Raw genomic sequence first — 26,466 nt, forward strand, 5'->3', positions numbered from 1 at the left:
TGCCCTTTGTCTAGCGAAGGGTATAAATATTGGGGGTCTTCCCGCCTTTGGGGTTCCCGCTTTGGATTTTACGTGTGCCTGGACGAGTTCGCTCACTCTCCTGTGCCTGGACTGCAGAGAGACTAAGGACTTGCTTTACTGTTAGGCACACACCTTTGTCTGCCTAACGACCCTTAACGACCCTTAACAACTCCTGCAGCCGCTGGAGGAGGAAGACAGACCGCACGAGCCAGCCTGAGTGAGTTATTTGGCTTAGCTTAATTTAGTAAGAAACCGCTATTAATTAATAGCTGAGGCCTTTTCCAAAAACTGACTTCCAAATATATATAGTCAGATTATTAATGGTATCCTCGTAGAATTCTCATGCAACTCAACCTGTTTATCAAACGAAATTAATCTTTGTATATATAGTTGTGGGGGCGGGTTTTGTAAAAATAAAAAATATCTATTTTTGATAAAATTTTCTTCTCGGCCACGTATTTCTGCCCTCCGCAACAGCTTGTCTCCCTTATACCAGCCTTTTCTCTATGAGACTATGAAGCTCCTCTCACTGTGCTGAGGTGGTTTGCAAGAGCTGATAGGAATAACCCTTTTCTATCTCATCAAAGACTCCAAAATGCTAGCAATATGCAGTGCATCCTTCCTGCTGTTAATTGCATTTTCCAGACACCAGGTCCCTTGAGGAATCAATTAAATGCTTGAGACATTCTTGTTGAATGAAAACACACATGTCATAGCAGCTGTGTGTGGACACACTTTGTCTCTTAGATCACTGAAAAATAATTTAGGGTTTCATCCCACACACAAATAATAATTATTATTCCAAATGCTTTGACTCATGCAAGAACTGTTCTCAGAAACAATATCTTCCTTGATCCCGGGTAAGAAAGCTGTCATATAGCTCAGCCTTGGCTTCTAGTCCTTTCTGGTAGAGTTTCAGCATCTGTCTGATTGCTCCCAGGTTGCATCCCTTAATTTTATTGCCCTTAGAGAAAGCTGTGTTAAGAACCTGGACCAAAGATGAGCCTTACAGAAGGAACAGCTGCAGCAGACTATGTCAATTTTTTCAAAAGCTTGCCACATTCAAGGAAATCAGATTTGAACTTCCCTGGAGTCAGGTTTCTGAAAACCCATGTCCAAGTTAATAAGATTAATAGCATCAAATACTGAACACCCTAAGGGAACATCATGTCATCTTGTCCAACTCCCTGTATAATGCAAATCAGATAATTCCACTTTGCACTCAGTGTGGTATGAAAGCGCGGTGCCCAAAAGGCAGCATACTCTGATTTGAAAACTTCAAAATAGGTCAGATCCACACAAGGTGCAAAAACTTTCCTCTGTCAGTTCAGAGAAAGGTGAGTTATGAACTTTGTTTCATCATAGACTTCAATTATTTGCTTGTCACACCTGGCTGCTGCCCAATTTGGCCAAGGTGTTTGGGTAACTTATTCCAGGAGGAGTAAGTCATGGTCTGCTCATCGTTTATTTTCAAATATACATCAAATCAACTTCCTCTGAGTAAAAAATGTCTTGAGCAAAACTTCGTGCCTGTCTCGAAGCTCCTGTTTGACATTTTTGACATTGTCTGTTTCTGGAGTTAATTTGGCTTCTTTTTTGTTCTCACATACAAACACAAGCGCACACACACATATTTGCTTAAAATGAAGAGTTAGACAAACCTGTACCTCTCTGTACCACCACCCACCTCCTAACCTACCACATGCATCTTGTACTCTGTTCCCATACAGGGTGGAGGTTACTTTCACTTCTTACAGAAATTTAGTCATGGTCTACACATATCTTAACTACTAGATAATGGTAACACAGTGTCATGGAGGGCCCATAGGCCCAAAAAGAGGCTTATTTATGCGTATGCATGCCTGGACATGTTTTTCTGCCAGGACTCCTGGTTGCAAACAGGGTGTGTAAGCCCCACACACCCAGCTCGTGTCTCCCTGGGGCAAGCCCATGTGATCCCCTTATTTGGGAAAGTCCAGGCAAGCAACTTCTGCCTATTATGGTAAGGTTTGGCTAACTGCCAACCTGATTGGTCATTCTAGTGGCCAAAGGAATCATTAATCTTGGCCCACAGCCAATAAATAGGGGCGCACAGGTAAACAAATTGCTCAGCTTAGACATGTGCTCTGACCCTACTCGCAGATCAGCTCTGACTCACCTGCACAGCTCAGCTCAGACCCTGAGGCACAGACCCTGCATAGCTCAACCACTCAGATGCTCAGAGGCCCAGACCTCATGCTCTGACTCACTCGCAGCTCACCTGCCTGCATATCTTTCTTGCAGAGCTCATTTAAGCCTGCCTATAATATATATATGAGGAGCCTATAGTCTCCTAAGCTAGCTGTGCACATCTGCATGCTACTGTGCTATCAGGACCAGATCCTGCATTGCCTTTATCTACGGAGCTCAGACTCCCAGCAGCCTCGCACACTTTGCATGCCCTCTGCCTATCATTGCCTGGTGAGAGCCATTGCCACTGAGATAACCAGGAAACAGATTCTGGATTATCTGTACACACACACGGCCTGCTAGCTGTGAAGGACCATGCCAGAGACAGCACAATATTCTCCTCCTGCTGTACCTGAGATCCTGCCAGCTGAGAATTCCTGGACAGAAGCATCCAGAAGAAGCCAGCAGCACAAAGGCAGAGATCGCATCCTTCACCAGGAGAAAAAGATCAGAAAAATATTTCCATAGAAACTGGGAAGCTTCATCCTTTCCCCTCAAGCCAGGAAGATTCCAGCCTCAAAGTCCCCAGGTAGAGATTTCCAGAAGTCTGGACATTCGTATAGGCTGTGACGCAGCCCTGGAGGATGATTAATAATTAATAAGAATTGTGAGTAAAAGCTTTAATACCTCTGTAAATATCTGTTGCCTCTGCCATAGAGCAGAATCAGTTCCAGCCCTCTCAGCTGGGCAAATAGCGTATGACCCCAAGAGCCATTAAGCCACCGGGAAAACTCCTCTCTCTGTTTATAGCTTGAATGTTTGCTAGTTAATTAACAAATTCCTGTACATATTTTATCCTAGATTGTTTTCATAACCGTGTATTGGATTTTAATATTAATATACAGTGGTTGGGGGTGGTGAGAGTTCAGAATATTGAGATTAATAACTATATATTTTAATATAAAATTATCTCAAATTAATTTCTGCCCTCTGCCAAATAGGTGCAGGTACTGAGAATCCCCCCTCTGTAACACACAGAAATGTCAGACACAGCAGCACCTTATGGGTATCTAACTGGGAGTCCCAACAATTTGTCACATTTTTGGCTCTGAGTACCAAGATCAGCCCCTAGCTCAGAGCACCTCTAGAACCAGCTGGCCATCTGAGGTGTAGTGTAACTAGGCTGGGGTGTCTGGAGATCTGGTGGGAGTTCACACTCTCAGACAACAGACTTATAGTACTGCTTAAAATCAAAATGTCAGTCTGTGAAAAGAGTGTGTTAACATGGTGATGTCTTCCTGAGTGCCCCTCCCATGCTCAGTGGCCTGAAGGCAGCATATCTTGTGCTTCATAATTGTTCTACATCTTGCAATCATTAAAAAAATAGAAAGACTAGCTACTATGTGTGTCTGAATTATGGGATTTTTTTTAGTGTCTGTTGAATCTACCTACAAAGTGTTGCACAAGACTTTATAAATGGAAGCTGCTTTGCATTTATACCAATAATTTCAAGAATACAATATTCAGTTCTTTTCCATATTACACATGCCAGCAAAACACTTGAAGACACACATTTTTTCCTTGATTAAATATGAAAGCTGTTCAAACACAAAGATGACCCTTAATTATGGCTTTAAATGTACTTGGTTAGAATTACTTCCTTGCCTATCTTGGGAAAGTGTAAGAGGTAACATGATAATATGTAGTGGTCTATTTTTTTCGTAATTGCCTACTATGCTTAAATTCTGAGAGGCCTTTTCCAATTACATTTATAGCTGCTAATGTTAGGGGATTTTCCAGGATAAATTAACTTAATCGTGTTCCTTGGATCTGTTTTCCACAAAAAGCCCAATAAACAGCAAGAATACGGAGGGAGATAATTAAGTGGTGGAGTTAATTAGATTAGGCTTGTGCTGTAGTGAAGCAGGAAGATTCTATTATCATATAATAGGCCCAAATGAAGATTCTATCATGCTTGTTAAATGTGTCATTTAGTTGTGTGATGGGGCCACTGAATGTAATGTAAAAACTGGTTAGTTAAAAAAAGTCTTTTAATAGCACACACAGGCATCACAGTACAAAAAGGGCATCACAGAGGCAGGGAATTAACATGGCCAAGTCAGGAATGATAAAAAAATATAATTGTTTTATTTTCCTGGAACCCTGCCCCCAAACTATATAAAAAATAGTTTAGTTTATTAACAGATTCAGTTTGATCAGGTATTTCTTCCAAAAGGATATTATAGATAAATTTAGATATTTAGGAGGTCAGGAAATGGAAAAGGCTAATCTATAAACACAGCTTAACCCCACTATCAGTCAGGCTGAGTAGAAGACTAAAGGAACAGGAGGTGAGATAGGCATTCAGCAACGATACCTTGCTGAATTCCTCTGCAGGAGCAGCCTTCTGACATTGCAGGCAATATCCAATAATAGAGATTCACACAGCAGAAGCCCGAGTGTCTCGGTTCTAATTTAAATTTCCAGAGACTCAAATAAATTTGATAGAACCAATAATGATTTTTTATAGAGTGCTCTTCCCTCTTCCCCCTTCTTTCCCAAAAGAAAGGGATTAGATGTAGAGAGGAAAAGGTAAGAACACATGAATAAATGAATCTCACTTGATTTGGAAGTTAAAAAGAAAAGTTTAACAATAACTTTAAAAAAGATATCTGAGGTAGGAAAGTTACAAAAGATATAGGGAAGGGAAGGGAAGGGAAAGCAAATACAAAATGTATAACTACAACCCGATTTTGATGATGATGGCATTGTCCACCTTGTGGGTGATGGCAACGAGGTAAAACAAAGAGAAACAGGATGGTGATGATGATAAGCACGGAGGCAGGGAGCACAGGGAGAGAAAAAAAGGAAGTCCCCCTGTTTTTATGGATCTGTAGACAGGAAGGGGGAGTGTTCAGACCCACCCCTGGGGGAGGGGTCAAGACCACCTAGGGTCAGGTTCAAGGTTACTCCCCTTGGAGGGTTAACCCTATACACAGAGCCACTAAACTCAGAAATGCTTGAGCACTTCTTCACAAGTGGGATCATCATGGAATGATGCTGTCTTTGCAATGGCAGGGGAGAAACTGCAAGCATTCCCTCAGTCTCAAGAAGGAAGCCAGGAAGTTAGCTACTGATATAGTCTGAAAGAAGGCGGTCCAGATGCCACTGTATCTCTCACTTTCTCAAAACACCCCAGGCTTGCCAAGCCTACAAGTTTGCACAAAAGGGTGCAAAATTGGGGAGAACCATCCAAAAGCAGAGGCAGGATAAAACCAAGAGCCATACAAAAGGCAGGAGCCATACAAAAGTGGGGATGGTCCAGTTACGGCAGGAACCTGTCCTTTGCAGTGGCAGGGGACTCTCAAGATGGGAACTCTCAAGCAGGAAGTCTCAAGGTGGGAACCCTTGCTCTATTTATTCTTTTTCTAGCAAAGTGTCCATTTACCATTTATACTGGGTGCAAAAACCCAGCCAACCACCAGCCCAATTCCAGCACAGGCTTCCACATAGGTCAGCCCATGCAGAAAGGCATATTTTGCTGCCCCATTTCAAGTCCACAGGTCAGGGTGGGGTGAAGCAGTTTTCATGCCTTCTTCTCCCATTCAAACCTATGGAGTGGGAGGGAGAAGAAAGGCATCTGGGGTACTCTTGGACAAAGGGTCCAGGGAAATGGAATAGCCTCCAACCAAATACAGGAAAAGCAATTAATATTCCTGTAACAAGGAATATATAATGTGATTAGGTCATTTATTTTTCCTTGGCTAGCATAGAAAATAATGTTCCATGAGTGATTTACACTGGCCTACTTTAATAATCCTGATTGATAAAGATAGTATGATAGATTATGCAAAATTAATAATCTGTCTTAATTTTTATATCCAGGCCATGATTGTTAATAACTATGGAACTGTTAACATTAAAACTCTACAGAAAACTTATTCACAGGTTGGAAAATGCACAGGTTGGAATACTACACATGCAGGGAACAGGCAAGCCCAGATAATTTATTTCTTTAAGTGGCAAACACAAATATTATACTTGAAGAGACTTTTAAGTACTTACAAAATTATTATTACCCAACTCATGGGGCTAGCCACAGTACCATGTAGTTCCCAGATACTTTCAGGGAACTCTGTCTTGTCAGCCACTGAGACTTGATTCTTCCCAGACTTATGGGGAAAGGAGGCAGACAATATCTGACTTTGTCTCCTGGCTCCTCTGGATGATCTGTATATCTTCAGGACTTCTAGTCTTAGCAGGAGACTTTCAGATGTAGGCAAGATGTCTTGCAATGTGCAGTCTGAACACAATGTCACACTAGCTATGCAGGCCAATTCCGTGCAGGCATTTAGAGCCTGTTCCTGGTAAGCTCTCCAGGCAAATTCAGGATGTGAAATGAAGCAGCAGCTCCCTATGCTACCTGCTTATGTCTTTTATCAATATCCAGCCCAAGACTTCTGGGTCATTGGACATAGATTGGCCAATCAGAATGGCACTTTGCCAAGCCTCACCATATTAGGTGAGGCCAGGGCTTTCACCCTCCCTTCCCACGGTTACTTCCCCCAGCATAGAAGGAGGGAGGGGCAGGGAAACATGTCTGGGTATGGATAAGCCCATGTTTGCCCTATCAAGTCTACCACCACAGATAGAAATTACTATTTTTACTTAGTTATATTTTGTTGGTTTTTTTATTGTTGTGGTTTTTTGGGTTGTTTGGTTAGTTGGTTGGGTTTTTTTGTTAAGAATCTCTTAAACCTGATCCTTTAATTAGTGTTTCTGGAAGAAGTCATAGCAGACTCATGGATTACTCTGGCTAATCTTGCAGGGACAGGAGAGTCTTTGCATTTTCTTTTCAGGTAGCAGACATTACACAGGAAAACGAGAGTCCTGGAAAATGCACTCGATAATGTATGCTTCCTTATCAATTTTATTTTCAATTTGAAGGAAAATCTTCTGGATATCCTGCTTAATACTCATGACAAGAACACATATCCACCCTCACTCCATCAAGCAGTGTAAATGTCCAATACTCTGTTGGCTCTCTGCTCTCCCACTGCTGAGTCGAGTTCTGAGAGACTGTCCTAGTTTGAAGCAGGCTAGACTGTTTTGGTGAGAAATAATTGGATCAAAACCCAAATTGATTATTTTTTGTTTAATATAATTTTGAAGAATATAAAAGCTAAACTCACATCCATTTTTTGGAGTTGGGGGGATTTCATCTTTGGCTATGTTGGATTTAATGTCACTGAGTCTTTTACCAGCAACATTACAGGGGTATTCACCAGTAACATTACAGGAAATGGAAGTAGTATTTCTTCTGCTTTATTGACAGTTCTCATGGGAGTTATATTACCTAAAAGTCAGTCAGATCCTTGCTCAGAATTTTATTCACATCAGACAGTGTCATTTCTGTTGAGTGTGATTTTAGGTCTTGTAATTTTGATTTTCATATTAATTTTGGCATTATGTAAGAAATATTCAAGTGTGATGCCTGTAAAAACTAAAAGGAAAGCTTCCATGACCCACACGAAAGATAAACAAAGCGATCCAAACAAAAACAATGATAACTCAGGGGCACAGCAAGGAACACCTCCTCCTCTGGATTCTGGAATAGCTGCCAATGTTCTAACCGGAAACGATAACATGGCAGGATCCAAAGGAACACAGGTGACTATTCAAAGCCAAGATGTTCCCTCATCTAACAACACTAATTCAGCAAGTTTGAATCCCCAGGCAGCAGGCAAGGACTCTACCTTTAAGGAAGATCTGAATTCACAGTTCTCAGGCCAGACCCCCAATGATTCAAACCCACCAGGGGACTTGTCAAAGTCTGTCTCCGTGCAGACCGTCTTGGTGCCTGCCAAGGCGAAAGAGAAGACACGACATTTGACAAAGAGTGATTCAAAAGAGAACTTAGGGGAGAGGACCTCTGGTACACAAGAGGAGGAAGAGGAGACATCTAGTCTTCAAGATTTACTGAACATACTCAGATCCCAGTACTCTGATGAGAGGAGCACTGTGAGGTTGGCTGCCAAGAAAGAGGATGGTTCCGAGGAGTTTAAGAATGCTCTTAGGAAAGTTCTGTTTCTAGGCCAGAGACAATCAGGACAACAAGAGGAGGAGGAGAAGGATGACATCCAGGACTCCAACGATCCCCTCAGAGAGGTCAGGGAAGTTAGGAAGGAATACACAAGGGAATCAGGAGAGCCAATCCTAAGCTGGCTAGTGAGATGCTGTAGCATTGGTGCCAATGCCCTGCAGGTAGGACACAAGTCTGCCAAGAAGCTAGGGCCACTCACCAAGGACAGTGGAGTGGACAAATACCTAGCAAGTCCTCTTGGTAGGGTTAGCTTGTGGACACGCCTTCTATTGGCTGTGGCTATGAGATATCCTTCCCGAGATGATCTGCCATGGGTAGCCAAGAATTGGAACACCATAGAGCAGGGAATTAAGATTCTGAAGGAGTTTGCTGTGAATGAAGTGCTTTATGGAGATGATGGCACACAAGAGCATGATGATATTCCTTTGGGAACAGGTCTCATGAAGAATCTTATTAAGCTTGCTCCTTCATCCTGTGCTAACATCTTGGCCAGCAAATTTCTAGCAAGGAGTGATAATGGAAGGTCTTTCACTGTTGGTGAGTTCACTGACCAGCTCAGGCAGATAGAGGACAGTTTGCCATATTCTGCCATAATCTGTGCCATAAAAACCCTAGGCACAGAGATAAAAGATGGCATTAAGATAGCATTGAGAATGGTATTAAGAATAGCATAGAGAATGGCATTAGGAATGGCATGAAAGAACTGAAGGAGGATCTCAGAAACATTTCCAATCTGCTAAAGGATACAATTCCTGCATCATCTGAATGGGTGAATGTTTCTGCCATCAGGAACAGACGCCCACCTCCTGCAAGGCAATTCCAGCCCAGGAGGACACAAATTCCACCTAAACATCAGCAATCACGTGCGTCACTGTGGATAATTCTGCGTGACAAATTCGGTGAGAACATGAACAAGTGGGACGGTCAACCTACTTCAGCTCTGTCAAAGAGAGTCACAGTATCACAGTATCACAGTATCACCAAGGTTGGAAGAGACCTCACAGATCATCAAGTCCAACCCTTTACCACAGTGCCCAAGGCTAGACCATGGCACCAAGTGCCACATCCAACCTTGCCTTGAACTGCCCCAGGGACGACGACTCCACCACCTCCCCAGGCAGCCCATTCCAGTGTCCAATGACTCTCTCAGTGAAGAACTTTCTCCTCACCTCGAGCCTAAATTTCCCCTGGCGCAGCCTGAGGCTGTGTCCTCTTGTTCTGGAGCTGGCCACCTGAGAGAAGAGAGCAACCTCCCCCTGGCCACAACCACCCTTCAGGTAGTTGTAGACAGCAATAAGATCACCCCTGAGCCTCCTCTTCTCCAGGCTAAACAACCCCAGCTCCCTAAGCCTCTCCTCGTAGGGCTTGTGCTCGAGGCCTCTCACCAGCCTCGTCGCCCTTCTCTGGACACGCTCAAGCATCTCAATGTCCTTCCTAAACTGGGGGGCCCAGAACTGAACGCAGTACTCGAGGTGTGGTCTGACCAGTGCAGAGTACAGGGGCAGAATGACCTCCCTGCTCCTGCTGACCACACCATTCCTGATGCAGGCCTGAGTCAGGGAACTGCAGAGTGGCAGAAACAGAGGCAGCAATGCCAGAAAAGTAGCTGTCACTTCTTCAGCTCCCCAGAGCAATTGCAATTATTCCAACAATTGCAGTTTCTCTCATAACAACACCAATCACTGTGTACAGCCCACATGCCATGTTCAGCATTAGGGGTGCCCTGCCTCCAGCCAGGATCGGAGAAAACCAAATCTATTGGAATGTATCTCTCCCTCTGTTTTGCCCAACCTTATCCTTTAATAAATAGTTTCGTGGTGATATATGGTCTCATTTGCGCCTTAATTTCACAACGTGGAAATCCATAAGAACTGGTCTTGCTCCTCTGGACAGAGATACTGTTAATCTCTGCTCCTCAGGACCTTGACAAGGTGTTATCTGATGTCCAATGATAGAATCTACACAAGAATCTGCAGTATGTGAGCACAAATTCAATGACACCTGGGAGTCCCCGTTCTCACCTCATCTGTGAGGAGAGCTGTTTTCTGAGCTTTTGAGTCACCTAGATATGAGATAGACAGAATGAAGTGTGAACTGAACTTGTGATAATCATTGTTGTGAATATTGTTTTAGATTAAACAGTTAGTTCTCAGCAAAACTTTGAGTGAAATAGGGGTGGACTGTGCTAGTTTGAACCTACCCGGGATATTCTAGTGAGAGGAATTAGATTATAGGCTGTGAAAAGGAAACAATGGTGATGTCTACTTCACTCATAGGCTTGCTGAGATGTATAAAAACAAGAACACAAACATAGATAATACAGTTGTTCTCTGGCTTTGGCTGCCTCCCTTCTCTCTCTAACCTGCTAATCCATCTGCTTCCTAATCCCCCTGTTAACACTTTGTTGTGGAGGCAGGGAATTAATGTGGCCGAGTCAGGAATTTATAGAAAAATAGAGTTATTTTATTGTCCCGAAAACCCGCCTCCAAAACTATATACAGAAATTAATTTAGTTTTAATTATCATATTCAGCTCATTTGAGAAAATCTACATGGATGCCATAGATAATTTGACTATTTTGGAAGTCAGAAGTTGGAAAAGGCTTTTTAGCTATTAAATTAAAACATTTTTTCTTAATAATAAAGCTGAGCCAAACAACTCGCAGTCGGGCTGGCTGAAGAGGGTGGTCCAGATGCTTGTCTTCTTGAGTTCTCTTTCAGAAGGTGTAGGAGAGTCGTTAAGACGTTAATAGGCGCTAATGTGTGAAGCAGTCCTTTGGAGCAGACCGCCAGGGGCTCCTGCTGCAGAATCTATCCAGGCGGGATGGGGAGGAGAATTCTCAGGCAGGCGTGAATGTTCAGGTAGGCACAATCTCTAAGGCGGGAACCCCAAGAGTGGGAAGTCCCCCAATATTTATACCCTTCCTAGACAAAGAGCAGAGTTACCACTTCCTAGGCACGAAGACCACAGCCAATCCCAGCCCGATTCCAAGGCAGGCACTGCACAGAGCACCCCTCATGCTGGAAGGGCCCCTCAGTCTCCCCCCTTCACGCCTGCAGGGCAGGGGGGGAAACAGGTCTTTTTTCACCTTTTCCTCTCCCATTCAAACCACAGAGGGAGAGGAATTTAGGGGTATACAGGACTCCAGAACACACTTCCCACTGTTAAACTAGGTGAGTGAGGAGTTGGGAATTCACCCATTTTCCCCACCCAACAAGTTTCTTTAGAGGGCAGGTCCTTGCTAACTCCCCTACCCATCACATCTCTCCTTCCACCACGTGGCAGCTGTAAGGACAAGGAATGTATTTTCCCCACAGGCCCACTCACTTCATGAGGCTGGAAGTTCCTGTGATGTTTTGGATGTTCCCGCCCCCCCACACTGTAGAAATCACCCAGACTAGGCTCAGCCGGGCTCTGGGAATATAAACGAAGCTATTTATTTACAGCTAGCACAATATACAAGCAGTTATTTACAATATATACAGTTATATACAGAAATATACAAGGTAAAAGGTAATACAAAAACACAACTTTCCTCCCAGAAACCTGAGTCCCCAGGAGGGGCTCTCAACCACCCCTGCACCTTCCCCCTGCCCCTCTCAACCTTACCCCAATCCTAAGAAAGAATAGAGGTTCAGCCAAGAGGTTAAGAAGCAAAGGTGAGTGGAAGGTGAGGTTAGGGAGCTACAGCACAGTCAGAAGCCCAAGGCAGAGTGCAAAAAACAATGGCAAGAGTGTTATCTAATGTTTTTGTTTCTTCTTCAGCAAGACTCTGAGGGAAGCAGACATCACCATTGTTTTCCTTTCACTGCCTATGATCTAGTTCTTCTCATCAAAACATTCTAGCTAGCTTCAAACTAGCACAGCTCCTCTGGAACTGGCAATGTTTCTAAAATCTAATCAGGTGCTTGTGTGTGACAGACCCAGAAGCAATTGCAATCAAGCCAATTGCTGCATCCTATTACACATGAAAACCCTTGTGCTGCTAAATGTTTTTCAATCCTTAATAAAATGTGCCTGTCTTGCCCCAAATTGCATCAGGCAGGATCAGTGATTTGGTTCTTTTTAATATTAAAAATTACCTGAAAGTAGAAAGGGAGGAAGAACAGAATAGAGTTAGAAAGAGCAACTAGTGAAAACAAGGTAAACAAATTTCTAAAATACACTCAGTGCCACATATGTCTCCACCACAGCAAAAAGGGATATTCAGGATGAAATTCATAGAAATTCTAGTAATCTCAGGAGAAAATATGTCCATGTGCCCAGAGCTCCTTCACTGGGCTCATTAGAGAGAGCTGAACAGGTTGCTGAAAGGTAGGGATCAAATTTTCCAAAGAACAGTAGACTTTGGGTCTACACAATGGTGTTTTTGGCTGACTATGCATGCATTGCACATATAGCAGTATCACAGTGCACACACAAACACCTCTGTGCAAAGGCACTGTACAAGTCAAAACAAACAAATCCTCACTACCTGTATCCCTTTCAGCTGAGATTCTGTATTTCCAGATTTTCTAGCAGTATGCCCGAAGACAAGACGAAAAATCCTAACTGTGAATTTTCCTTGGTGGGTCATCATTGAAAAGTTGTGAATTTTGCATTAGGACAGCTTCTACTAAGTCTCTTAACGTTAATCTTGATTTAAATTGGGCCAGATGGAGAAAAGAAACTTCATGCCTGTGATAATACAGGAGAAATCACACTTCTGCCATGCATAGTCTGAGTGGAAAGTCACCATTTCACAGACCCTGCAGGTCACATATCTCCTGCCCCAGCCAGTTTCACCATGTACACATCTCTGATGCACATAGTGCAACACCACTACCATCTGTCGCAGAGCTATGTTCTGCCACCTGCACCAGTTGTGGTGGAGGGGAGAAATTAATTGGTGTGAGATAATATTCTATTAAAAAAAAATTTTATTAACTTCAATATTCTGAATTCTTGCCACCCCCAACCACTGTATTTTAATATTAATATTTGTTCTTACACGGTTATGGAAGACATTGTAGGAATATATCAAACAGTAACTTGTTAATAACTAGCATATATTCAAACTATTAAACAAAGAGAGGACTTTCCCTGCAGCTTAATGCCACTTGGGGTCAATATGCTGCTTGCCCAACAAGGGTGGGCTGAAAGCTCTTTCTGCTCTATGGCAGGAGGCAACAGAAATTACAGAAGCATTAAAGCATTTACTCACAAATTCTGATTAATCAATAATCACCCTCCGGGGCTACGTCACAGCCTGTACAGTGTCCAATCTTCAGGGGACTTTCTGCCCATGCACTTTGAGGCTGGAATCCTCCTGGCTTCAGGAGAAAGGGGAATCTTCCCAGCTTCTGGGGAAAGGACAGTCTCTGACCTTGTGCTTCTGGCTTCTTCTGGATTTTCTGTCCAGGGATTCTTAGGCAGGACCTTCAGGTGCAGAGGTAGGATGCTGTTCGGTCCCAGCATGATGTAATGCTGGCCATACAGGCTGATCACATGCAGACAATCCAGGGTCTGCTTCCTGGTAACTCAACTGCAGTAGAGCTTACCAGATAATGATAAGGCAGCGGGCAATAGGGTACACGGCTGCACGGGAGTCTGAGCTCCATAGGTTAAGACAGGCTTAAGCATAATAATGAGCGGGTGAGTGAGCAACGCGGGGGAGCCCGAGCACTTTTTTACCAGTGTACCCCCATTTATTAAATGTGGGCTGAGATTAATGGCCCCTTGGCCACTAGAATGACCAATCAGGTTGGCAGGCAGCCAAACCTTACCATAATAGGCAAAAGCCACAGGACTAGACCTCCCAAATACGGGGATCACATGGGCCTTACACTAGGCAGGCACGAGCTGGGCATGTGGGGGCTTACACAACCACCTTACACAATTAGGGGCCCTGGGCAGGCCAGACTTTAATGCATGTGATGGTTTGGGTGTTACCCGCCCCCCCCCCCCCCACTGTAGAAATCACCCAGACTAGGCTCAGCCAGCTCTGGGAATATAAATGAAGCTATTTATTTACAGCTAGCACAATATACAAGCAGTTATTTACAATATATACAGTTATATACAGAAATATACAAGGTAAAAGGTAATACAAAAACACAACTCTCCTCCTAGAAACCTGAGTCCCCAGGAGGGGCTCTCAACCACCCCTGCACCTTCCCCCTGCCCCTCTCAACCTTACCCCAGTCCTAAAGAAGAATAGAGGTTCAGCCAAGAGGTTAAGAAGCAAAGGTGAGTGGAAGGTGAGGTTAGGGAGCTGCAGCTCAGTCGGAAGCCCAAAGCAGAATGCAACAAAATGGCGAGAGTGTTATCTAATGTTTACTTTCTTCTTCAGCAAGACTCTGAGGGGAGTAGACATCACCATTGTTTACCTTTCACAGCCTATGATCTAGTTCTTTTCACCAAAACATTCTAGCCTGCTTCAAACTAGCACATGGCACCAGGCCTATTGTGCCCCTTTGTGCTCGTTATGAGTTTACCTCTGGTTATGGGCATAAAAACATGTCCAGGCAGGGCAAGACCTATGTAAGCCTATTTTCAGGCCTGCAGGCCCTCCACAACACCATCCCCTCCTATTGAGAACCCACATGTTGAGTGTAGCCAGTCAGTAGTTCTCAGACTTGTTGTGATGTCTGGAAACATCATCTCTTCTCTGTCTGGATAGGCACTTCCAGATATGTGTAGCTCAGTTGTGCTGTCTGGGCTAACCATCTAGAGCAGTACATGGCATCTCCTGAGCTCAAAGGAATATATCCATCAGAGACACAAAGCCTTTGCAAGAACGCAGCCATTTCCAGAAAGTCCTAGAGTGAGGGAAGCCCCAAACGGGCTGTCTCAGCATATAGGAGAAAGAAAGAGAGATGGAGAAGAGGGAGTAATGGGTAAAATGTCAACTACATACATTTTCTTTTACAACAGCAATGTTCCACTGTAGAATAAAGTCTAGTCATGGCAGGAGAATTTATGTATTCCCATAATAATGAGAGCCTGCATCTGCCACATGTCTGTGAAATGAAAAGCTCTAAGGAAAGATTCTCTCTCTACCACTTTGACTAAGTTAAAAAGGAAGCAAGGATTTGTAGTGGGCAAAGGAAACATCGGCTCAGTAGCTATTTCCATGCACATCTAACCTCTGCTAATTACAGCAGGCAACCCAACTCCATTTCCAGTATTTCAATAAGGGGGCAATTTGAGATGGTGAAACCTCTTGTGATGGTTTGGGTGTTCTCCACCCCCCCACACACTTTGGAAATCGCCCAGACTACTCAGTCAGATCTGGGAATATGAATGAAGCTATTTATTTACAGCTAGCACAATATACAAGCAGATATTTACAGTATATACAGCTGTATACAGAAATATACAAGGTAAAAGGTAATACAGAAACACAACTCTCCTCCCAGAAACCTGAGTCCCCAGGAGGGGCTCTCAACCACCCCTACATCTTCCCCCTCAACCTTACCCCAGTCCTAAAGAAGAATAGAGGTTCAGCCAAGAGGTTAAGAAGCAAAGGTGGGTTAGGCCAAATGGAAGGTGAGGTTAGGGAGTAAGATGCAGCTCAGTCAGCAGCCCAAGTGAGAGAGTGAGATAAAAATGGCAAGAGTGTTATCTAATGTTTTCATTTCTTCTTCTCAAACTCCTCAGAGACACTTCTGAGGGAACTAGACATCACCATTGTTTTCCTTTCACAGCCTGTAATCTACTTCTTCTCACCAAAACATTCTAGCTAGCTTCAGACTAGCACACCTCTAAAAGTTGAACTTAATTCTGCTGGTCAGGATTTGGCACAAGAGCTGCAGAAATCCATGTCTTGAAGAGAAAGCTGCAACTGAAATCTGAGACTTCAGACACCACAACATGTCTTCTTCCAAGTGAGAGTCCCTTGAGGAAAGGCTGATCTCAGCAGCCAAATTCCAGGTCATTGTACCCTACAACAATTAAATAAATTAAAGTCATAAAATGGTTCATAACACAATAGAGTACTGAGAATAGGGAATCATTAAAATAATTATTATTTTAACTTTATATTAAGACAACTAATATCTAGAAGAACTGCTTTCCTCTTGAAATTGCTAACCCTCTAGGAGCATGGAAACATCTGGATGCTCTCTCTCTTCTGTGCAGTTCCATAGGTCCATCATATCTAACTTACCCTTTTGGTTTCCTTGAGAAGCCCCCTGGACTTTCTTCCAAATTCCACCAAAATAACAAAAATCCCTTTGGTGGGTTTGGAACTGCTGCTGAAATCCGTTCACAACCCCAAAGCAAAGGTGCTGGTAGGGTTGATGAATCCTGAGTGCTGGAAAAGGCACCACTGTGTGAGACTCACATCAGGAATTGAGCCTCCGGTGCTCATTAATAATAATAATAGAAGCTAAAAGCTGTATTGCATGTGTCACAATGGAAATGGACTCCTTCTGCTACAGCTTGGGGCTGTCCTAAGCAGATGATTTAGTATATTACAAGTATTGATTCTGGAAATACGTATGAATTCAGTGCATACTGCTAATGAGCTTATTAACTCAGCAATATGTCCTCCGCTCAAACCAGAAGCACTTACTAATTTAACATATGCTGTATCCCTATATTAACAGGAAATCTTAAAATATCTGTTATTAGCAAGAGTGAAAATAATGTTTGCCTCTCTCAAATCTCTGTTTAAAGTTAACTCACAGAACTGGCCTTTCTGTATTCTCTTTTTAATGGATAGGTTTCTCTTTCAAAAGTTGTTATTTTCTTAGCAAGCCAAATGTAGAAGGAAGGCCAGAGAAAAGGCTTCCTTAAAGGCGTTCAGGAGGTAAGTCACTGCTAGTCCTCAGACTAAAACCAAAGATCTGCACATCTCATCTGATCTCTGGGTAGAAGCTTTTTCCCTGTGTGGAAATGACTGTCAGCCTGTATAGACACCTCTCCCAAGTAACAGGGCCAGCTCATGCCCTGCATTAAAATAATGTGCCCTTCCACATCTTCTCCAGTTCATGTTTACAACTCTCTTACTTTCTGTGTTTCTTCTCATTCTGCACCTCATTTAAACTAATTTACAGCAATAAACTTTACTAGCTGCTCAGTCCTGCTGAATACATCAATAAAGAGATCAAGAGGGTTTTAACCATTTTTCTCCAGTCTAGTAATGAACCTGAGTGCTCAGCATCACTCTCAGTTGTCTTCAGAATATTAACAGTAAGAGTCCAACAGCAAGTCCACCTCTGTTGTCCATCAGTGAGCCAGACCTTTCCCACATACACCTACATTTCTTGATTCAGATTTCTCCTTCCTAATGACCCATTGCACCACTAGATTTTGTATCCATCTTACCTCACATGTTTAAACAGTTTCAAATTGGGAAGTAGGGAAAGTTTCTTCCTACATCAAAGAAAACTTTATACACAGCAAACAGGAGAGGCTTCACAAAGATTCTGTTCAGTGAATTTGACCTTTGCTTAATAGTCAGTAATAAATACATAGACGAATTAAAACTTTTATCTCAGGTACTTGCCTTTTTGCAAAGGAGACATTCCCAAGCTTGTACACGTGGTGTCCTGGAGCCCTGGATACCTCAAAATTCCTCACCCCTCCATGGGGGAGGAAAGATGCAAAAAACCTGTTCCCCTGCCCTGCAGGATTGAAGCGGGGGGAGCAAATGTCCTTCCGGCACAAGAGGTGACCCTAGCAAATGCCCGCGCTAGAATCAGGCTGGTGATTGGCTGTGGTGTTTGTGCCTAGGAAGTGGTAATTTGACTCCTTGTCTACAAAAGGTATAAATATTGGGGTATAAATATTGGGGTACTTCCTGAAGGACAAGCTCCTGAGGGACCAGACTGTTGCCTTCCCACTATAAGCACTCTTTGTGCAAGTCTAATTGGCCTAACTAGCCTCAAATGTCTTTTGAAAGAGAGACAGTTGACAAGCATTTGGACTGTCCTTTCTCTCAGACAGCTTGGCTCACCTGTGAGCAGTAAACTTTTTGCTCAGCCTGATTGATACTGGTAAAGCTGTGTTTATTGGCTTAGCCTTTTCCATTTCCTGACTTCTAAAATAACCAAATTTATCTATAACGTCCTTTGTAAGATATTCTCAATGAAACTGAGTCTGCTAATTAAATTAATTTCTCTATATAGTTTTGGGGACAGGGTTTCAGGAAAATAAAATAATTCTACTTTTATATATATTCCTGACTCAGCCACGTTAATTCCCTGCCTCCACAACACATGGTCATTAGCTGATGATTTCCCATCTGCTCTTTGTAGGGAATATGCAGGCTTGTTCGTAACATTAGATGTGGTACTCAAGGGAATAATGTCTGATTGCTGTGCTTTAGCTCAGCTTTCCTCTGCTCTGGCAAGTTTGACTTACCATTAAACACCTCAGAAATGCCAGCTCTAAAAATCATTTCTACTTTAATGTTACTTTCAACCTCTGAGAAACTGCTGCTCACTTTCTGGGATTTTATTTTTATTAGAAACTTTTTTAAAGGCCAGAAAACTAGAAATTTGTGATTAAAACCAAATAACTCCATCTCTAATTCAAGAACAGAGCCAAAACCCTTCCACATTTCAGCCATTTTCTGGTGCACATTTTCCAATCTATCTCATTCTGCTCCTTCCTTGCTACACAAATGTATGAAAAGCAAATAGATTTTCCTAGTCAACATTATTGGCTGTTATATTATATGAGAAACTAAGAACAATCAGTCTGGGCTTATCTACTGTCTAGCTGATTATCTTTCCAAAGCACATAAGCAATGCTCATGGGAGGTCAAGTGAACACATACAATACCTGCCCCATGGGCATGCTTTTCATCCATGTAGCCATTAGCATTTTCTTTGTGTTCATGAATACTCACTTGAGCATAACAACTAATTTCATGTAGTTAATGCAGCTCAAATTCAGCAATAATTTATGATAACAAGCTGGTGCTAATCTATACTGCTGCTGAAAGAACCAAACACTCTTTTCTTTTTCCTCATTTATCTAATTGTCAGTCCACATGTGCCTATACAGAGATATTGAGCAGAAGACATTTCTCACCATTTCAAATCTTCCCAACCTTGGTTACCAATTAGTTGTTCTTGTCCAGTGATGTCTCTAGAGTGACCTGCTTGCTACGAGCTGCATGGATCTGTAGGTCAGGCTCACCCTCATGAATAAAGATGAAGGTATGGTCAGTTATCAGGAGTATCAACAAGCTGCAGAGGAAACTCAATAAAGGAGAAAAAAAATCTTATTACTTTTAGATACCCCTTTGGTCTTATTAGAAAGGGAACTGTGGGACTAGAATGTGAAGGGAGATAAGAGAGGGCTAGCGTGGGTTGATTTGATTATATTTTCAAAACCAGTAAATATATATATTGACAAGTTCCCATTCCCACTTGTGAAACCCTGTGTGACATGCAAACTGAGTGCAGTGTTAATACAGCAGCACCAATTCCAGGAGGGACTGTTGGCATAAGAATATCCTCCCAGTTTGGGTTTGTAAAGGACCAGGAATAACATCAAGCCCATGTTCGAGTGCCAGAGCTGCAGCCAGTTTATCTGCTTATGGCAATGTGGTGGTTTAGGCTATAACCTGCCCCCCCACACTTTTGGAATTGCCCCAGCTAATTCAGACGGGCTCCAGGAATATAAATGAAGCTATTTATTTACAGCAACACAATATACAAGCAGATATTTACAATATATACAGTTATATACAGAAATATACAAAGGATAAACAATACAGGAGCACAATTCCCCTCCCAGAAACCTGAGTCCCCAGGAGGGGTTCTCAACCACCCCAGCACCTCCCCCTGCCCCTCTCAACCTTACCCCAATCCTGAGAAAGAATAGAGGTGCAGCCAAGAGGTTAAGAAGGAAGGTTAGTGGCAGTGAGGTTAAGATGTGGCTCGGTCTGAAGGCAAAAGCAAAGTGAGAAAATGGCAAATATTATCTAATGTTTACCCTTCTTTTTCCCAGAGCTCTCAGCGAGACTGATGAGGGAAGGAGACACAACCATTGTTTTCCTTTTTCAGCCAATTATCTAGTTCTTTTCACCAAAACATTCTAGCCTGCTTCAAACTAGCACAGGCAAGTTCATTACAGGACTGCTTCTGTTTCTCTTTCCTAAGTCTTACTGCGCTCATCTGGGCTCTGAACAGAACAACCTGCTACATGAGAAGCAGCAGTAGATGCACGGTCTGGCCCTGTGTGCATTTGTTATTCCTACCTTCAGGCTGGAAAAAGCTTTTCTCTTTTTCCTATTGATTCAGGTATTCTACTGCATAGACTTTAGGCTGAGTTCTTCTTTGCAAGATTTTCCTGTAAATCTAAATAAAGAACTGAACTCTATAAAAATTGTAGCACTGAGATTCTGCAGAGACCAATCTTGGATCACTGCTAAGAACACTTAATGAACCCTGAATTCATGAGGAGGAGAGAAGGCTGCCAGAGTTTCCTAGACCATGCAGGTACCTGAATGACACTGAGACATCAATATGATTCATAAGTCACACCTTTATTGCAGGCTAAAATTGGTACTTATACAGAGCTCTACTACTAATTCTGATAGGTTGCAAAGCAGAGTATGGGCTGTTCACATGCCCTAGGAGCAAATTTGATTGGCCAGCCCTCTTAGTCCTCTTGCACAGCTAACTTTGCACTTTCTCTGCCAACTTCTTCAAGGTTGTTTTCCTCCATGCTGCATTCCTTATCTCACATCCTCCTCTATGTCCTAATGTTACCCCTTGTGTTTTGTTACTTCAGACCACTCAGAGCTGCTCAAATCCCAATATCTCCCCCTTTCTTTTTAAATGTTGCTGAAACTGCACTCCTGATCATGCCTTGCACTCATTGTACTATACGTGGCAAAAATACAATGATCATTGAGAAAACAGCAAGTGCATACATGATCATTTTAACTAGGCTTCTAAGTCATCCTGTTAGTCCCCATCCCCTACAAATCCTGTCAAGCCAATTCCATCTATCTTCTTATTTGAGCCTTAATATACCATCTTTCAAGTGCGGAATACTGGCTTGTATGAATTCTGAGTGATCAGACAGGTTCATGCAACACATACCCTCGAAATCTTCACACCTGTGGTCTTGTGCTAGAAGCAGGAAATCTAGAGCAGCTCTGTTTTGTAAAGTCACTGTTGGAGAAATTCTTGCTAGCAGAGGACACAAAATCATAAACAAGAGCAACACATGCCGGGAGCATCCTTGAATCCATCTTGGGAGTTAAGATACCAGGCGCTGGGTAGCAACCCCCCACGTGCAGCTGCAGGAAGTGGAGTGCCAGATGCATGGTGGACAGAGTTTAGCCAGCCCTAGAGGCTGACTCTCAGATTGTTATGATATATTGACCTATCCATGCCTTACATGTAAGCCTGTACCCTCTATATGTAACTAGTCTTGATGGAGCACGCCTCTTGTAAGAATGTATACAAGTCTCTGTATCATGGAAATAAAGCAGACTATGACCATCTAACCATATTGGTGAGCAAAGAGTCATTTTACCCAGGTGCTCTACCGGCGTGTTAATATATGGCACCTGAACAGTGAATCAGGCATGCGGGTCAGACCGCAGCAGGCCAGCAGCGGGAAGGACCACGCTCAGAGGGCCGGGGTTGGCAAACAGGCCGACCACCCTGCGGCCATTTTCATATTGAAAAAATTATTGTCACTGGTGCCACTGGACCGGAGGGCATCATCAAAAGAAGGGGGCAATAGCCGGATGCTCAGCGCCCCGGCTGGGCACTACAAGTGTGGAACAGGTAAGGCCGATGTGGGAACCGATGCAGCACTGTCCCCGCTGATGTGTTTACTCTCTGAGAGAGATGTTCTATCAGATGTGAATAAGTGAGCTGAGAGCATAGAAGGCTAGAGGACTCTATCGGGTCTAGCCGGAACCTGGAGACACGTGGAGATGCGCTTGGGGCTGAGTTGCTGCTGACTGTAGAGATGTTAAAATCCTCAAATCCGCCTGGCGAGATGTAAATCATTGCCTTAGCAGATGAAAATCCTGCCAACAGGTGCAATGCCTGCCGTGCATCACTGGGAACTGCCCCAGCAGCACCCGTAATGAAGACTGTCGATAGGTGCCCAGTGGCAGCAAGCCACGAAAGCTTCCCAGTTTGAAAAAGTTTCCCAGGCTGCCGTGAAGCCACTCGGCTGCAGCCGTGTGTGCTGTCATGAATCTACCGACTGCTGTGGCGAATCTACTGTGCTGCGGTGCCTTCTTACCGAGATTGTCAGGGTCCATTTTTTCATCTGGAATGCAGCCCCCCCCCACCGCGCCCCCGTGTCCCCGCCAATGACAGTGTGCAATGCAGGACAGAGACTTTTCGCTTTTAAGTGGTAAAAGAAACTACTGAAGGGAAAGAGGGATGGAAAGCAGAGAGAAAAAAGGGACAGCAGAATCAACCATGCCAAAGAAACTGGACCCCCCCACACACACACACTTCCTGTGGCTCAGCGAGTAACCATTTAGATCTGCCCTTCTTCACCATCCCCCACACCGTCATACCACACCTACCCACCCACCCCATCCCCAGTGGAACGCACCCCACAGCCAAGAGGTTTCTTGACAAATCTCCAGAAATTAGAGGCTAAATGCAGCCGGGATGGAGAGAGTCGGACTTGTTGCCTTGCTCCTCTGGGTGTTTGTGTCATGGGGGTGAGGGGAGGCACGGGACTGGTGCATTGGGAAGGGAAAAATCAGTAGGAAAAAATCTAGGGGGCTGCCTGAGCTGAGTTGTTTCAGAGAGTTAGGCTAATTTGCATTTGTAAAGCTACAGGGGTTCAATTAGCATTTCAGTAGCTCACACAGCTTAGCTCCTGCCTTTTTTCTTTTTTTTTTTTTTCTCTCATGTTTCTACTTTCTGTCTTGAGTGTGTGAGAAAAAACAGGAGTTTAGAAGTTTTCAGAGTAGATTTCATACTGAGGTAAAGGACGAGGAAATGAGAGGGAAGGAAGGAAAGAAACAACAAGTGGTGAACAAGCCTGGGAGGCTGGACAAGATGGAGGGTGGAGGACAAAGGCGGCGAGATCTGCTGCTGGGACTACCAGCCCTCCTCCTCCCCCTCCTCCCCCCCTCCACCCCCCTCCACCTGCAGAGCAGCTCGTGGGGCCCGTTCCCCCCTAACCACCCCCCCCCACCTCCTCCCTCCTTCCTTATCTCTTTGCAGGTTTCTTGTTGGAAGCAGCGGAGCCCTTGGAAGCTGTTTGAGCTGGAAAATTACTGAGGCCAGAGTCAGGCCGCAGGAGATTGACTTACACACGGACTTGAAAACAATGCCAGATGTCAAAAAGTTTATGGAACAGATAGTGAGAATAACCAATGAGGACTTAGAACCATTTTCTGCCTCTGTTGCAGGGCATGGATGCACACAGGCGCATCTTTTTAACCACCCAACAAAAGTTTGCAGTCAAGTCAATAGCCAATGAACTCCTGACTGTGTATTCACCATCACATTACCAATAATTCCTACTATGTGTCATAGGCAGCGACATCATTTTGTACTCATTGCTCAGTGGCAAAAAGAAAGAGAGGAAAATTACCTAGGGATAAGCAGAGATGCCAGTGCCACTGACAATGAGTGGAAAATCATAGCATGGGTATTCTTGCCCACTCATCCAAAGAACACCATGCAGACACTAAAAGCACCAAACAGGAAAGACTAGCACAGTTTTTTGCCTCTCTCAATGAGAGTATGAACACTCTAATCCACATTACAAGTCACCAACCAGATTCTGGACTAGGAGAAGGGAAAGACAGAGCTGATAGGCTACCACCAGTCAGCTCGTTCCCCCGGTGGATGTGTTCAAACAGATAAAGACAGCCTGTATTTTTGAAAGCCTTTTTGATGGTAGCATATTTTGGGGTTTAGGAGTATACTGGAGAAGCTGTTAATAGTAATGGAATGATAATTCTGAGTTTCTTTTCTTTTCTGAGGAATACCATGGTATTATTATCTTCTTGAATTTCTTCACTTTTTCTTGAATTTCCTTCAGCTGATAGATTTTTAGGGATAGATAAGTTAAAGCTAAGGGTTTGTAATATGACAATTTTGGAATTTTAGGATATAGGGATATCATGGGGTGTTTTTTCTTGGTTTATTTTTTTTTTATATACCTGGGTATCACTGGGATTACAAAAAAAAAAAAAAAAGGAGGGAGAAAATGGGTTTAGAGAAAAGTAGGATAGCAGAAGGAAATTTTTTCTTTTTTTGAAATTTCTGTAATTCCATCATACAGACTAGGCCAATGGATCTGTTAGCCTGGGAAATGAATATGGCTGCATTTGTTTTTGTATTTGCTTCTGTTTGATCACTTATCTTCACAGGCCTTAATGGAGATCAGCTTGATTATGACCAGCCTGTTTTTCCTAAAGTGAGCAGAAGTCTTGCTCAGATGGCAGGATTGTGGAAGAAACTTGAAAGGAGTACTGACATGATGATTATGTGTGTATGGATCATAAGGCTTTGTTCATGGTTAACAAATTTGGATATTTTCACGAGATTTGATAGCACCTGATGTAAAGTCCAAAGCCCACTTAATTGATGCAGTTGTTGTCTTTTGCACGGGCCCTGCAAAAAGATAAGAAACACTGCCTTAAATTCTTAAAGCAGATAAAGGACTGTGGGAAAAAGGCCTAATAGAATAGCCTGAAAGCAACATCTAGGGCATATCTTTGTAGTTCTTAAGCACACTAGACAGACACAGCTCATAGCTAAGGAGTGTGATGAGAACATCACGATCTCTGAGAACTATAGAGTGAATCCAGAACTATGGGAGTCTGAGGAGAAATACTGGACAGAGATACATCTGCGAATCTACGACGTCGACTGCCACACAGAGCCAGCGAAGACGTGGCACACCTGCACTCTCCTGTGACTGTGATGATTCATCTGGACTTTTGGTCTTTTGAACGTTTGACTTACTGTCACTTGCAGAAAAAGATTTTGGGATTGTTAGTGTGCTAGTTTGAAGCAAGCTCCAGGTCAGACCCCTAAGGATTCAAACCCCCCAAGTCAGACCCCTAAAGATTCAAATCCTCCAGCAGACACATCCAAGTCTGTTACGGCTCAGGCCCTCCTGGCACCTGCTAAGGCAAAAGCTAAGACAAAGAGTGGTTCGCAGGAGGATGTAAGACAGGGGACATCTGGTGATCAGCAGCAAGAGGAGGAAGAGGAGGCAGTTAGTCTGCAAGACCTTGTAGATGTGCTGAGACATCAATACTCAAGTGAGAGGAGTGCTGTGAGGTTACCTGCCAAGAGAGAGGATGGTTCCCATGAGTTTAGGAATGCTATGAGGTCTTGTGTTAGGCCCGGCACCACCAGAACAACAGGAGGAAGAGGAGGAAGATGACATCCAGGGTTCCAAGGATCCACTCAGAGAGGTCAGGGAAGTTAGGAAGGAATACACAAGGGAATCAGGTGAGCCAATCCTAAGCTGGCTAGTGAGATGCCGTGGTATTGGTGCTAATGCTCTGCAGGTAGGAGACAAGTCTGCCAAGCAGTTGGGACCACTCACTAAGGAGAGTGGAGTAGACAAACACCTAGCAAGTCCTCTTGGTAGGGTTAGCTTGTGGACACGCCTTCTGTTGGCTGTGGCTATGAGATATCCTTCCCGAGATGATTTGCCATGGGCTGCCAAGAAGTGGAACACTGTTGAGCAGGGAATTAAGCTTCTGAAGGAGTTTGCTGTGAAGGAAGTGCTTTATGGAGATCATGGCACTCATGAGCCTGATGATATTCCTTTGGGAACAGGTCTCATGAAGAAGCTGATTAAGCTTGCTCCTTCATCCTATGCTAACATCTTGGCCAGTAAGTTTCTAGCAAGGAGTGATAATGGAAGATCTTTTACTGTTGGTGAATTCACTGACCAGCTCAGGCAGATAGAGGACAGTTTGTCACACTCTGGCCTAGTCTCTGCCATACAAACTATGCCTTCTGAAATAAAGGGCATGAAAGATGGTTTTGAGGATACCATGAAAGAACTGAAGGAGAATCTCAAAAACATTACCAATCTGGTAAAGGATACCGTTCCTGCATCATCTCAATGGGTGCATGTTTCTGCAGTCAGGAACAGACGCCCACCTCCTGCAAGGCAATTCCAGCCCAGGAGGAGACAAATTCCACCCAGACAGCAGCAATCACGTGCGTCACTGTGGATACTTCTGCGTGACACATACGGGGAGA

General features: G+C 43.6%; 1 long non-coding RNA gene across 1 annotated transcript; it reads right to left on the bottom strand.

Moving 5' to 3' along the window:
• Window positions 1–15,838: 15,838 nt before the first annotated feature.
• Window positions 15,839–22,918, bottom strand: LOC135187669 (uncharacterized). Its single transcript, XR_010307403.1, has 3 exons — window positions 22,829–22,918; window positions 19,319–19,476; window positions 15,839–16,218 (listed from the first exon to the last, which is right to left on the bottom strand). It is a non-coding gene; the product is annotated as an uncharacterized LOC135187669 (long non-coding RNA).
• Window positions 22,919–26,466: the final 3,548 nt, after the last annotated feature.

The sequence above is a fragment of the Pogoniulus pusillus genome, chromosome 2 (genome assembly GCF_015220805.1).
Source record: "Pogoniulus pusillus isolate bPogPus1 chromosome 2, bPogPus1.pri, whole genome shotgun sequence".
Lineage (NCBI taxonomy): Eukaryota > Metazoa > Chordata > Aves > Piciformes > Lybiidae > Pogoniulus > Pogoniulus pusillus.